This window comes from Myotis daubentonii, chromosome 14, assembly GCF_963259705.1.
Source record: "Myotis daubentonii chromosome 14, mMyoDau2.1, whole genome shotgun sequence".
NCBI lineage: Eukaryota > Metazoa > Chordata > Mammalia > Chiroptera > Vespertilionidae > Myotis > Myotis daubentonii.
In genome coordinates, this window is record NC_081853.1 from 131,761 (window position 1) to 147,021 (window position 15,261).

Genomic DNA, 15,261 nt, shown 5'->3' on the forward strand with positions numbered 1-15,261 from the left:
AAAACGACAAAGCCAATCCTCCTTAATTGTAAACATCAACACTATTCTCGTCATTCAAAGGCTTTAGACACCAATTCTGAGCCCTGTAAGCATGAACTCTTAATATTTCAAAGCACAGTCCCGTGAAAACGCCACCGGAAGTACCCGGAGATGTAAACATTTCAGTATTTGCGTCATTTCACAGATTTCCCCTGGAAACCTCCGTGATTGAATACGACGGTAAATGTAGTAAGAACCTATTTACGTGTACTTGAGGTGTTTCTTACACGTTCTTAATCATTTCTGGGAACTATCATTGTGTACTTTAACAGTTTTACCAAAATTAGACAGTTTGCTTAGAAGTATTTACCGGAATCGTCACCATTTTAACTGGTTCACACAAAAAAGCGCCAAAGCCAATCCTCCTTAATTGTAAACAGAAACACTATTCTCGTCATTCCAAGGCTTTAGACACCAATTCTGAGCTCTGTAAGCATGAACTCTTAATATTTCAAAGCACAGTCCCGTGAAAACACTACCGGAAGGACCCGGAGATGTAAATATTACCAGTATTTTTGGAATTACACAGCTTTCCCCTGGAAACCTCCGTGATAGAATACGATGGTAAATGTAGTAAGAACCTATTTACGTGTACTTGGGGTGTTTCTTACACGTTCTTAATCATTTCTGGGAACTATCATTGTGTATTTTAACAGTTTTACCAAAATTAGACAGTTTGCTTAGGAGTATTTACCGGAATCGTCACCATTTTAAATGATTCACACAAAAAAACGCCAAAGCCAATCCTCCTTAATTGTAAACATCAACACTATTCTCGTCATTCCAAGGCTTTAGACACCAATTCTGAGCTCTGTAAGCATGAACTCTTAATATTTCAAAGCACAGTCCCGTGAAAACGCCACCGGAAGTACCCGGAGATGTAAACATTTCAGTATTTGTGTCATTTCACAGATTTCCCCTGGAAACCTCCGTGATTGAATACGACGGTAAATGTAGTAAGAACCTATTTACGTGTACTTGAGGTGTTTCTTACACGTTCTTAATCATTTCTGGGAACTATCATTGTGTACTTTAACAGTTTTCCCAAAATTGGACAGTTTGCTTAGAAGTATTTACCGGAATCGTCACCATTTTAACTGATTCACACAAAAAAACGCCAAAGCCAATCCTCTTTAATTGTAAACAGAAACACTATTCTCGTCATTCCAAGGATTTAGACACCAATTCTGAGCTCTGTAGCATGAACTCTTAATATTTCAAAGCACAGTCCCATGAAAACCCCACCGGAAGTACCGGGAGAAGTAAATATTACCAGTATTTCCGTGTTTTCACAGCTTTCCACTAGGAACCTCCCTGATTGAATAAGACAGTAAATTTAGTAAGAACCTATTTACGTGTACTTGAGGTGTTACTTCACGTTCTTAATCATTTCTGGGAACTATCATTGTGTATTTTAACAGTTTTCCCAAAATTGTACAGTTTGCTTAGAAGTATTTACCGGAATCGTCACCATTTTAACTGATTCACACAAAAAAACGACAAAGCCAATCCTCCTTAATTGTAAACATCAACACTATTCTCGTCATTCAAAGGCTTTAGACACCAATTCTGAGCCCTGTAAGCATGAACTCTTAATATTTCAAAGCACAGTCCCGTGAAAACGCCACCGGAAGTACCCGGAGATGTAAACATTTCAGTATTTGCGTCATTTCACAGATTTCCCCTGGAAACCTCCGTGATTGAATACGACGGTAAATGTAGTAAGAACCTATTTACGTGTACTTGAGGTGTTTCTTACACGTTCTTAATCATTTCTGGGAACTATCATTGTGTACTTTAACAGTTTTACCAAAATTAGACAGTTTGCTTAGAAGTATTTACCGGAATCGTCACCATTTTAACTGGTTCACACAAAAAAGCGCCAAAGCCAATCCTCCTTAATTGTAAACAGAAACACTATTCTCGTCATTCCAAGGCTTTAGACACCAATTCTGAGCTCTGTAAGCATGAACTCTTAATATTTCAAAGCACAGTCCCGTGAAAACACTACCGGAAGGACCCGGAGATGTAAATATTACCAGTATTTTTGGAATTACACAGCTTTCCCCTGGAAACCTCCGTGATAGAATACGATGGTAAATGTAGTAAGAACCTATTTACGTGTACTTGGGGTGTTTCTTACACGTTCTTAATCATTTCTGGGAACTATCATTGTGTATTTTAACAGTTTTACCAAAATTAGACAGTTTGCTTAGGAGTATTTACCGGAATCGTCACCATTTTAAATGATTCACACAAAAAAACGCCAAAGCCAATCCTCCTTAATTGTAAACATCAACACTATTCTCGTCATTCCAAGGCTTTAGACACCAATTCTGAGCTCTGTAAGCATGAACTCTTAATATTTCAAAGCACAGTCCCATGAAAACGCCACCGGAAGTACCCGGAGATGTAAACATTTCAGTATTTGTGTCATTTCACAGATTTCCCCTGGAAACCTCCGTGATTGAATACGACGGTAAATGTAGTAAGAACCTATTTACGTGTACTTGAGGTGTTTCTTACACGTTCTTAATCATTTCTGGGAACTATCATTGTGTACTTTAACAGTTTTCCCAAAATTGGACAGTTTGCTTAGAAGTATTTACCGGAATCGTCACCATTTTAACTGATTCACACAAAAAAACGCCAAAGCCAATCCTCTTTAATTGTAAACAGAAACACTATTCTCGTCATTCCAAGGATTTAGACACCAATTCTGAGCTCTGTAGCATGAACTCTTAATATTTCAAAGCACAGTCCCATGAAAACCCCACCGGAAGTACCGGGAGAAGTAAATATTACCAGTATTTCCGTGTTTTCACAGCTTTCCACTAGGAACCTCCCTGATTGAATAAGACAGTAAATTTAGTAAGAACCTATTTACGTGTACTTGAGGTGTTACTTCACGTTCTTAATCATTTCTGGGAACTATCATTGTGTATTTTAACAGTTTTCCCAAAATTGTACAGTTTGCTTAGAAGTATTTACCGGAATCGTCACCATTTTAACTGATTCACACAAAAAAACGACAAAGCCAATCCTCCTTAATTGTAAACATCAACACTATTCTCGTCATTCAAAGGCTTTAGACACCAATTCTGAGCCCTGTAAGCATGAACTCTTAATATTTCAAAGCACAGTCCCGTGAAAACGCCACCGGAAGTACCCGGAGATGTAAACATTTCAGTATTTGCGTCATTTCACAGATTTCCCCTGGAAACCTCCGTGATTGAATACGACGGTAAATGTAGTAAGAACCTATTTACGTGTACTTGAGGTGTTTCTTACACGTTCTTAATCATTTCTGGGAACTATCATTGTGTACTTTAACAGTTTTACCAAAATTAGACAGTTTGCTTAGAAGTATTTACCGGAATCGTCACCATTTTAACTGGTTCACACAAAAAAGCGCCAAAGCCAATCCTCCTTAATTGTAAACAGAAACACTATTCTCGTCATTCCAAGGCTTTAGACACCAATTCTGAGCTCTGTAAGCATGAACTCTTAATATTTCAAAGCACAGTCCCGTGAAAACACTACCGGAAGGACCCGGAGATGTAAATATTACCAGTATTTTTGGAATTACACAGCTTTCCCCTGGAAACCTCCGTGATAGAATACGATGGTAAATGTAGTAAGAACCTATTTACGTGTACTTGGGGTGTTTCTTACACGTTCTTAATCATTTCTGGGAACTATCATTGTGTATTTTAACAGTTTTACCAAAATTAGACAGTTTGCTTAGGAGTATTTACCGGAATCGTCACCATTTTAAATGATTCACACAAAAAAACGCCAAAGCCAATCCTCCTTAATTGTAAACATCAACACTATTCTCGTCATTCCAAGGCTTTAGACACCAATTCTGAGCTCTGTAAGCATGAACTCTTAATATTTCAAAGCACAGTCCCGTGAAAACGCCACCGGAAGTACCCGGAGATGTAAACATTTCAGTATTTGTGTCATTTCACAGATTTCCCCTGGAAACCTCCGTGATTGAATACGACGGTAAATGTAGTAAGAACCTATTTACGTGTACTTGAGGTGTTTCTTACACGTTCTTAATCATTTCTGGGAACTATCATTGTGTACTTTAACAGTTTTCCCAAAATTGGACAGTTTGCTTAGAAGTATTTACCGGAATCGTCACCATTTTAACTGATTCACACAAAAAAACGCCAAAGCCAATCCTCTTTAATTGTAAACAGAAACACTATTCTCGTCATTCCAAGGATTTAGACACCAATTCTGAGCTCTGTAGCATGAACTCTTAATATTTCAAAGCACAGTCCCATGAAAACCCCACCGGAAGTACCGGGAGAAGTAAATATTACCAGTATTTCCGTGTTTTCACAGCTTTCCACTAGGAACCTCCCTGATTGAATAAGACAGTAAATTTAGTAAGAACCTATTTACGTGTACTTGAGGTGTTACTTCACGTTCTTAATCATTTCTGGGAACTATCATTGTGTATTTTAACAGTTTTCCCAAAATTGTACAGTTTGCTTAGAAGTATTTACCGGAATCGTCACCATTTTAACTGATTCACACAAAAAAACGACAAAGCCAATCCTCCTTAATTGTAAACATCAACACTATTCTCGTCATTCAAAGGCTTTAGACACCAATTCTGAGCCCTGTAAGCATGAACTCTTAATATTTCAAAGCACAGTCCCGTGAAAACGCCACCGGAAGTACCCGGAGATGTAAACATTTCAGTATTTGCGTCATTTCACAGATTTCCCCTGGAAACCTCCGTGATTGAATACGACGGTAAATGTAGTAAGAACCTATTTACGTGTACTTGAGGTGTTTCTTACACGTTCTTAATCATTTCTGGGAACTATCATTGTGTACTTTAACAGTTTTACCAAAATTAGACAGTTTGCTTAGAAGTATTTACCGGAATCGTCACCATTTTAACTGGTTCACACAAAAAAGCGCCAAAGCCAATCCTCCTTAATTGTAAACAGAAACACTATTCTCGTCATTCCAAGGCTTTAGACACCAATTCTGAGCTCTGTAAGCATGAACTCTTAATATTTCAAAGCACAGTCCCGTGAAAACGCCACCGGAAGTACCCGGAGATGTAAACATTTCAGTATTTGTGTCATTTCACAGATTTCCCCTGGAAACCTCCGTGATTGAATACGACGGTAAATGTAGTAAGAACCTATTTACGTGTACTTGAGGTGTTTCTTACACGTTCTTAATCATTTCTGGGAACTATCATTGTGTACTTTAACAGTTTTCCCAAAATTGGACAGTTTGCTTAGAAGTATTTACCGGAATCGTCACCATTTTAACTGATTCACACAAAAAAACGCCAAAGCCAATCCTCCTTAATTGTAAACAGAAACACTATTCTCGTCATTCCAAGGCTTTAGACACCAATTCTGAGCTCTGTAAGCATGAACTCTTAATATTTCAAAGCACAGTCCCGTGAAAACGCCACCGGAAGTACCGGGAGACGTAAATATTATCAGTATTTCCGTCTTTTCACAGCTTTCCACTGGAAACCTCCCTGATTGAATAAGAGAGTAAATTTAGTAAGAACCTATTTACGTGTACTTGAGGTGTTTCTTACACGTTCTTAATCATTTCTGGGAACTATCATTCTGTATTTTAACAGTTTTACCAAAATTAGACAGTTTGCTTAGAAGTATTCACCGGAATCGTCACCGTTTTAACTGATTCACACAAAAAAACGCCAAAGCCAATCCTCCTTAATTGTGAAACTCAACACTATTCTCGTCATTCCAAGGCTTTAGACACCAATTCTGAGCCCTGGAAGCATGAAGTCTTAATATTTCAAAGCACAGTCTCGTGAAAACGCCACCGGAAGTACCCGGAGAGGTAAATATTACCAGTATTTGGGTCATTTCACAGCTTTGCCCTGGAAACCTCCGTGATTGAATACGACAGTAAATGTAGTAAGAATCTATTTACTTGTACTTGAGGTGTTTTTTACACGTTCTTAATCATTTCTGGGAACTATCATTGTGTATTTTAACAGTTTTCCCAAAATTGGACAGTTTGCTTAGAAGTATTTACCGGAATCGTCACCATTTTAACTGATTCACACAAAAAAACGACAAAGCCAATCCTCCTTAATTGTAAACAGAAACACTATTCTCGTCATTCCAAGGCTTTAGACACCAATTCTGAGCTCTGTAAGCATGAACTCTTAATATTTCAAACCACAGTCCCGTAAAAATGCCACCGGAAGTACCCGGAGACTTAAATATTACCAGTATTTCTGTCTTTTCACAGCTTTCCACTGGAAACCTCCCTGATTGAATAAGACAGTAAATTTAGTAAGAAACTATTTACGTGTACTTGAGGTGTTTCTTACACGTTATTAATCATTTCTGGGAACTATCATTGTGTATTTTAACAGTTTTACCAAAATTAGACAGTTTGCTTAGAAGTATTTACCGGAATCGTCACCATTTTAACTGATTCACACAAAAAAAACGCCAAAGCCAATCCTCCTTAATTGTAAACATCAACACTATTCTCGTCATTCCAAGGCTTTAGACACCAATTCTGAGCCCTGTAAGCATGAACTCTTAATATTTCAAAGCACAGTCCCGTGAAAACGCCACCGGAAGTACCCGGAGATGTAAACATTTCAGTATTTGTGTCATTTCACAGATTTCCCCTGGAAACCTCCGTGATTGAATACGACGGTAAATGTAGTAAGAACCTATTTACGTGTACTTGAGGTGTTTCTTACACGTTCTTAATCATTTCTGGGAACTATCATTGTGTATTTTAACAGTTTTCCCAAAATTAGACAGTTTGCTTAGAAGTATTTACCGGAATCGTCACCATTTTAACTGATTCACACAAAAAAACGACAAAGCCAATCCTCCTTAATTGTAAACAGAAACACTATTCTCGTCATTCCAAGGCTTTAGACACCAATTCTGAGCTCTGTAAGCATGAACTCTTAATATTTCAAAGCACAGTCCCGTGAAAACGCCACCGGAAGTGCCCGGAGACTTAAATATTACCAGTATTTCTGTCTTTTCACAGCTTTCCACTGGAAACCTCCCTGATTGAATAAGACAGTAAATTTAGTAAGAAACTATTTACGTGTACTTGAGGTGTTTCTTACACGTTATTAATCATTTCTGGGAACTATCATTGTGTATTTTAACAGTTTTACCAAAATTAGACAGTTTGCTTAGAAGTATTTACCGGAATCGTCACCATTTTAACTGATTCACACAAAAAAAACGCCAAAGCCAATCCTCCTTAATTGTAAACATCAACACTATTCTCGTCATTCCAAGGCTTTAGACACCAATTCTGAGCCCTGTAAGCATGAACTCTTAATATTTCAAAGCACAGTCCCATGAAAACGCCACCGGAAGTACCCGGAGATGTAAACATTTCAGTATTTGTGTCATTTCACAGCTTTGCCCTGGAAACCTCCGTGATTGAATACGACGGTAAATGTAGTAAGAACCTATTTACGTGTACTTGAGGTGTTTCTTACACGTTCTTAATCATTTCTGGGAACTATCATTGTGTACTTTAACAGTTTTCCCAAAATTAGACAGTTTGCTTAGAAGTATTTACCGGAATCGTCACCATTTTAACTGATTCACACAAAAAAACGCCAAAGCCAATCCTCCTTAATTGTAAACATCAACACTATTCTCGTCATTCCAAGGCTTTAGACACCAATTCTGAGCTCTGTAAGCATGAACTCTTAATATTTCAAAGCACAGTCCCGTGAAAACGCCACCGGAAGTACCCGGAGATGTAAACATTTCAGTATTTGTGTCATTTCACAGATTTCCCCTGGAAACCTCCGTGATTGAATACGACGGTAAATGTAGTAAGAACCTATTTACGTGTACTTGAGGTGTTTCTTACACGTTCTTAATCATTTCTGGGAACTATCATTGTGTACTTTAACAGTTTTCCCAAAATTGGACAGTTTGCTTAGAAGTATTTACCGGAATCGTCACCATTTTAACTGATTCACACAAAAAAACGCCAAAGCCAATCCTCTTTAATTGTAAACAGAAACACTATTCTAGTCATTCCAAGGATTTAGACACCAATTCTGAGCTCTGTAGCATAAACTCTTAATATTTCAAAGCACAGTCCCATGAATACCCCACCGGAAGTACCGGGAGAAGTAAATATTACCAGTATTTCCGTGTTTTCACAGCTTTCCACGGGGAACCTCCCTGATTGAATAAGACAGTAAATTTAGTAAGAACCTATTTACGTGTACTTGAGGTGTTTCTTCACGTTCTTAATCATTTCTGGGAACTATCATTGTGTATTTTAACAGTTTTCCCAAAATTGTACAGTTTGCTTAGAAGTATTTACCGGAATCGTCACCATTTTAACTGATTCACACAAAAAAACGACAAAGCCAATCCTCCTTAATTGTAAACATCAACACCATTCTCGTCATTCAAAGGCTTTAGACACCAATTCTGAGCCCTGTAAGCATGAACTCTTAATATTTCAAAGCACAGTCCCGTGAAAACGCCACCAGAAGTACCCGGAGATGTAAACATTTCAGTATTTGCGTCATTTCACAGATTTCCCCTGGAAACCTCCGTGATTGAATACGACGGTAAATGTAGTAAGAACCTATTTACGTGTACTTGAGGTGTTTCTTACACGTTCTTAATCATTTCTGGGAACTATCATTGTGTACTTTAACAGTTTTACCAAAATTAGACAGTTTGCTTAGAAGTATTTACCGGAATCGTCACCATTTTAACTGGTTCACACAAAAAAGCGCCAAAGCCAATCCTCCTTAATTGTAAACAGAAACGCTATTCTCGTCATTCCAAGGCTTTAGACACCAATTCTGAGCTCTGTAAGCATGAACTCTTAATATTTCAAAGCACAGTCCCGTGAAAACACTACCGGAAGGACCCGGAGATGTAAATATTACCAGTATTTTCGGCATTACACGTCTTAATCATTTCTGGGAACTATCATTGTGTACTTTAACAGTTTTACCAAAATTAGACAGTTTGCTTAGAAGTATTTACCGGAATCGTCACCATTTTAACTGGTTCACACAAAAAAGCGCCAAAGCCAATCCTCCTTAATTGTAAACAGAAACGCTATTCTCGTCATTCCAAGGCTTTAGACACCAATTCTGAGCTCTGTAAGCATGAACTCTTAATATTTCAAAGCACAGTCCCGTGAAAACACTACCGGAAGGACCCGGAGATGTAAATATTACCAGTATTTTCGGCATTACACAGCTTTCCCCTGGAAACCTCCGTGATAGAATACGATGGTAAATGTAGTAAGAACCTATTTACGTGTACTTGAGGTGTTTCTTACACGTTCTTAATCATTTCTGGGAACTATCATTGTGTATTTTAACAGTTTTACCAAAATTAGACAGTTTGCTTAGAAGTATTTACCGGAATCGTCACCATTTTAACTGATTCACACAAAAAAACGCCAAAGCCAATCCTCCTTAATTGTAAACAGAAACACTATTCTCGTCATTCCAAGGCTTTAGACACCAATTCTGAGCTCTGTAAGCATGAACTCTTAATATTTCAAAGCACAGTCCCGTGAAAACGCCACCGGAAGTACCGGGAGACGTAAATATTATCAGTATTTCCGTCTTTTCACAGCTTTCCACTGGAAACCTCCCTGATTGAATAAGAGAGTAAATTTAGTAAGAACCTATATACGTGTACTTGAGGTGTTTCTTACACGTTCTTAATCATTTCTGGGAACTATCATTGTGTATTTTAACAGTTTTACCAAAATTAGACAGTTTGCTTAGAAGTATTCACCGGAATCGTCACCGTTTTAACTGATTCTCACAAAAAAACGCCAAAGCCAATCCTCCTTAATTGTGAAACTCAACACTATTCTCGTCATTCCAAGGCTTTAGACACCAATTCTGAGCCCTGTAAGCATGAAGTCTTAATATTTCAAAGCACAGTTTCGTGAAAACGCCACCGGAAGTACCCGGAGAGGTAAATATTACCAGTATTTGGGTCATTTCACAGCTTTGCCCTGGAAACCTCCGTGATTGAATACGACAGTAAATGTAGTAAGAATCTATTTACTTGTACTTGAGGTGTTCCTTACACGTTCTTAATCATTTCTGGGAACTATCATTGTGTACTTTAACAGTTTTACCAAAATTAGACAGTTTGCTTAGAAGTATTTACCGGAATCGTCACCATTTTAACTGGTTCACACAAAAAAGCGCCAAAGCCAATCCTCCTTAATTGTAAACAGAAACACTATTCTCGTCATTCCAAGGCTTTAGACACCAATTCTGAGCTCTGTAAGCATGAACTCTTAATATTTCAAAGCACAGTCCCGTGAAAACACTACCGGAAGGACCCGGAGATGTAAATATTACCAGTATTTTCGGCATTACACAGCTTTCCCCTGGAAACCTCCGTGATAGAATACGATGGTAAATGTAGTAAGAACCTATTTACGTGTACTTGAGGTGTTTCTTACACGTTCTTAATCATTTCTGGGAACTATCATTGTGTATTTTAACAGTTTTCCCAAAATTGGACAGTTTGCTTAGAAGTATTTACCGGAATCGTCACCATTTTAACTGATTCACACAAAAAAACGCCAAAGCCAATCCTCCTTAATTGTAAACAAAAAAACTATTCTCGTCATTCCAAGGCTTTAGACACCAATTCTGAGCTCTGTAAGCATGAACTCTTAATATTTCAAAGCACAGTCCCGTGAAAACGCCACCGGAAGTACTGGGAGACGTAAATATTATCAGTATTTCCGTCTTTTCACAGCTTTCCACTGGAAACCTCCCTGATTGAATAAGAGAGTAAATTTAGTAAGAACCTATTTACGTGTACTTGAGGTGTTTCTTACACGTTCTTAATCATTTCTGGGAACTATCATTCTGTATTTTAACAGTTTTCCCAAAATTAGACAGTTTGCTTAGAAGTATTCACCGGAATCGTCACCGTTTTAACTGATTCACACAAAAAAACACCAAAGCCAATCCTCCTTAATTGTGAAACTCAACACTATTCTCGTCATTCCAAGGCTTTAGACACCAATTCTGAGCCCTGGAAGCATGAAGTCTTAATATTTCAAAGCACAGTCTCGTGAAAACGCCACCGGAAGTACCCGGAGAGGTAAATATTACCAGTATTTGGGTCATTTCACAGCTTTGCCCTGGAAACCTCCGTCATTGAATACGACAGTAAATGTAGTAAGAATCTATTTACTTGTACTTGAGGTGTTTCTTACACGTTCTTAATCATTTCTGGGAACTATCATTGTGTACTTTAACAGTTTTACCAAAATTAGACAGTTTGCTTAGAAGTATTTACCGGAATCGTCACCATTTTAACTGGTTCACACAAAAAAGCGCCAAAGCCAATCCTCCTTAATTGTAAACAGAAACACTATTCTCGTCATTCCAAGGCTTTAGACACCAATTCTGAGCTCTGTAAGCATGAACTCTTAATATTTCAAAGCACAGTCCCGTGAAAACACTACCGGAAGGACCCGGAGATGTAAATATTACCAGTATTTTCGGCATTACACAGCTTTCCCCTGGAAAACTCCGTGATAGAATACGATGGTAAATGTAGTAAGAACTTATTTACGTGAACTTGAGGTGTTTCTTACACGTTCTTAATCATTTCTGGGAACTATCATTGTGTATTTTAACAGTTTTACCAAAATTAGACAGTTTGCTTAGAAGTATTTACCGGAATCGTCACCATTTTAACTGATTCACACAAAAAAACGCCAAAGCCAATCCTCCTTAATTGTAAACAGAAACACTATTCTCGTCATTCCAAGGCTTTAGACACCAATTCTGAGCTCTGTAAGCATGAACTCTTAATATTTCAAAGCACAGTCCCGTGAAAACGCCACCGGAAGTACCGGGAGACGTAAATATTATCAGTATTTCCGTCTTTTCACAGCTTTCCACTGGAAACCTCCCTGATTGAATAAGAGAGTAAATTTAGTAAGAACCTATTTACGTGTACTTGAGGTGTTTCTTACACGTTCTTAATCATTTCTGGGAACTATCATTCTGTATTTTAACAGTTTTACCAAAATTAGACAGTTTGCTTAGAAGTATTCACCGGAATCGTCACCGTTTTAACTGATTCACACAAAAAAACGCCAAAGCCAATCCTCCTTAATTGTGAAACTCAACACTATTCTCGTCATTCCAAGGCTTTAGACACCAATTCTGAGCCCTGTAAGCATGAAGTCTTAATATTTCAAAGCACAGTCTCGTGAAAACGCCACCGGAAGTACCCGGAGAGGTAAATATTACCAGTATTTGGGTCATTTCAGAGCTTTGCCCTGGAAACCTGCGTGATTGAATACGACAGTAAATGTAGTAAGAATCTATTTACTTGTACTTGAGGTGTTTCTTACACGTTCTTAATCATTTCTGGGAACTATCATTGTGTATTTTAACAGTTTTACCAAAATTAGACAGTTTGCTTAGAAGTATTTACCGGAATCGTCACCATTTGCACTGATTCACACAAAAAAAACGCAAAAGCCAATCCTCCTTAATTGTAAACATCAACACTATTCTCGTCATTCCAAGGCTTTAGACACCAATTCTGAGCCCTGTAAGCATGAAGTCTTAATATTTCAAAGTACAGTCCCGTGAAAACGCCACCGGAAGTACCCGGAGATGTAAATATTACCAGTATTTTCGGCATTTCACAGCTTTCCAATGGAAACCTCCGTAATTGAATACGACAGTAAATGTAGTAAGAATCTATTTAGGTGTACTTGAGGTGTTTCTTACACGTTCTTAATCATTTCTGGGAACTATCATTGTGTACTTTAATAGTTTTACCAAAATTAGACAGTTTGCTTAGAAGAATTTACCGGAATCGTCACCATTTTAACTGATTCACACAAAAAAAACGACAAAGCCAATCCTCCTTAATTGTAAACATCAACACTATTCTCGTCATTCCAAGGCTTTAGACACCAATTCTGAGCCCTGTAAGCATGAACTCTTAATATTTCAAAGCACAGTCCCGTGAAAACGCCACCGGAAGTACCCGGAGATGTAAACATTTCAGTATTTGTGTCATTTCACAGATTTCCCCTGGAAACCTCCGTGATTGAATACGACGGTAAATGTAGTAAGAACCTATTTACGTGTACTTGAGGTGTTTCTTACACGTTCTTAATCATTTCTGGGAACTATCATTGTGTACTTTAACAGTTTTACCAAAATTAGACAGTTTGCTTAGAAGTATTTACCGGAATCGTCACCATTTTAAATGATTCACACAAAAAAACGCCAAAGCCAATCCTCCTTAATTGTAAACATCAACACTATTCTCGTCATTCCAAGGCTTTAGACACCAATTCTGAGCTCTGTAAGCATGAACTCTTAATATTTCAAAGCACAGTCCCGTGAAAACGCCACCGGAAGTACCCGGAGATGTAAACATTTCAGTATTTGTGTCATTTCACAGATTTCCCCTGGAAACCTCCGTGATTGAATACGACGGTAAATGTAGTAAGAACCTATTTACGTGTACTTGAGGTGTTTCTTACACGTTCTTAATCATTTCTGGGAACTATCATTGTGTACTTTAACAGTTTTCCCAAAATTGGACAGTTTGCTTAGAAGTATTTACCGGAATCGTCACCATTTTAACTGATTCACACAAAAAAACGCCAAAGCCAATCCTCTTTAATTGTAAACAGAAACACTATTCTCGTCATTCCAAGGATTTAGACACCAATTCTGAGCTCTGTAGCATGAACTCTTAATATTTCAAATCACAGTCCCATGAAAACCCCACCGGAAGTACCGGGAGAAGTAAATATTACGAGTATTTCCGTGTTTTCACAGCTTTCCACGGGGAATCTCCCTGATTGAATAAGACAGTAAATTTAGTAAGAACCTATTTACGTGTACTTGAGGTGTTTCTTCACGTTCTTAATCATTTCTGGGAACTATCATTGTGTATTTTAACAGTTTTCCCAAAATTGTACAGTTTGCTTAGAAGTATTTACCGGAATCGTCACCATTTTAACTGATTCACACAAAAAAACGACAAAGCCAATCCTCCTTAATTGTAAACATCAACACTATTCTCGTCATTCAAAGGCTTTAGACACCAATTCTGAGCCCTGTAAGCATGAACTCTTAATATTTCAAAGCACAGTCCCGTGAAAACGCCACCGGAAGTACCCGGAGATGTAAACATTTCAGTATTTGCGTCATTTCACAGATTTCCCCTGGAAACCTCCGTGATTGAATACGACGGTAAATGTAGTAAGAACCTATTTACGTGTACTTGAGGTGTTTCTTACACGTTCTTAATCATTTCTGGGAACTATCATTGTGTACTTTAACAGTTTTACCAAAATTAGACAGTTTGCTTAGAAGTATTTACCGGAATCGTCACCATTTTAACTGGTTCACACAAAAAAGCGCCAAAGCCAATCCTCCTTAATTGTAAACAGAAACACTATTCTCGTCATTCCAAGGCTTTAGACACCAATTCTGAGCTCTGTAAGCATGAACTCTTAATATTTCAAAGCACAGTCCCGTGAAAACACTACCGGAAGGACCCGGAGATGTAAATATTACCAGTATTTTTGGCATTACACAGCTTTCCCCTGGAAACCTCCGTGATAGAATACGATGGTAAATGTAGTAAGAACCTATTTACGTGTACTTGGGGTGTTTCTTACACGTTCTTAATCATTTCTGGGAACTATCATTGTGTATTTTAACAGTTTTACCAAAATTAGACAGTTTGCTTAGAAGTATTTACCGGAATCGTCACCATTTTAACTGATTCACACAAAAAAACGCCAAAGCCAATCCTCCTTAATTGTAAACAGAAACACTATTCTCGTCATTCCAAGGCTTTAGACACCAATTCTGAGCTCTGTAAGCATGAACTCTTAATATTTCAAAGCACAGTCCCGTGAAAACGCCACCGGAAGTACCCGGAGATGTAAACATTTCAGTATTTGTGTCATTTCACAGATTTCCCCTGGAAACCTCCGTGATTGAATACGACGGTAAATGTAGTAAGAACCTATTTACGTGTACTTGAGGTGTTTCTTACACGTTCTTAATCATTTCTGGGAACTATCATTGTGTACTTTAACAGTTTTACCAAAATTAGACAGTTTGCTTAGAAGTATTTACCGGAATCGTCACCATTTTAAATGATTCACACAAAAAAACGCCAA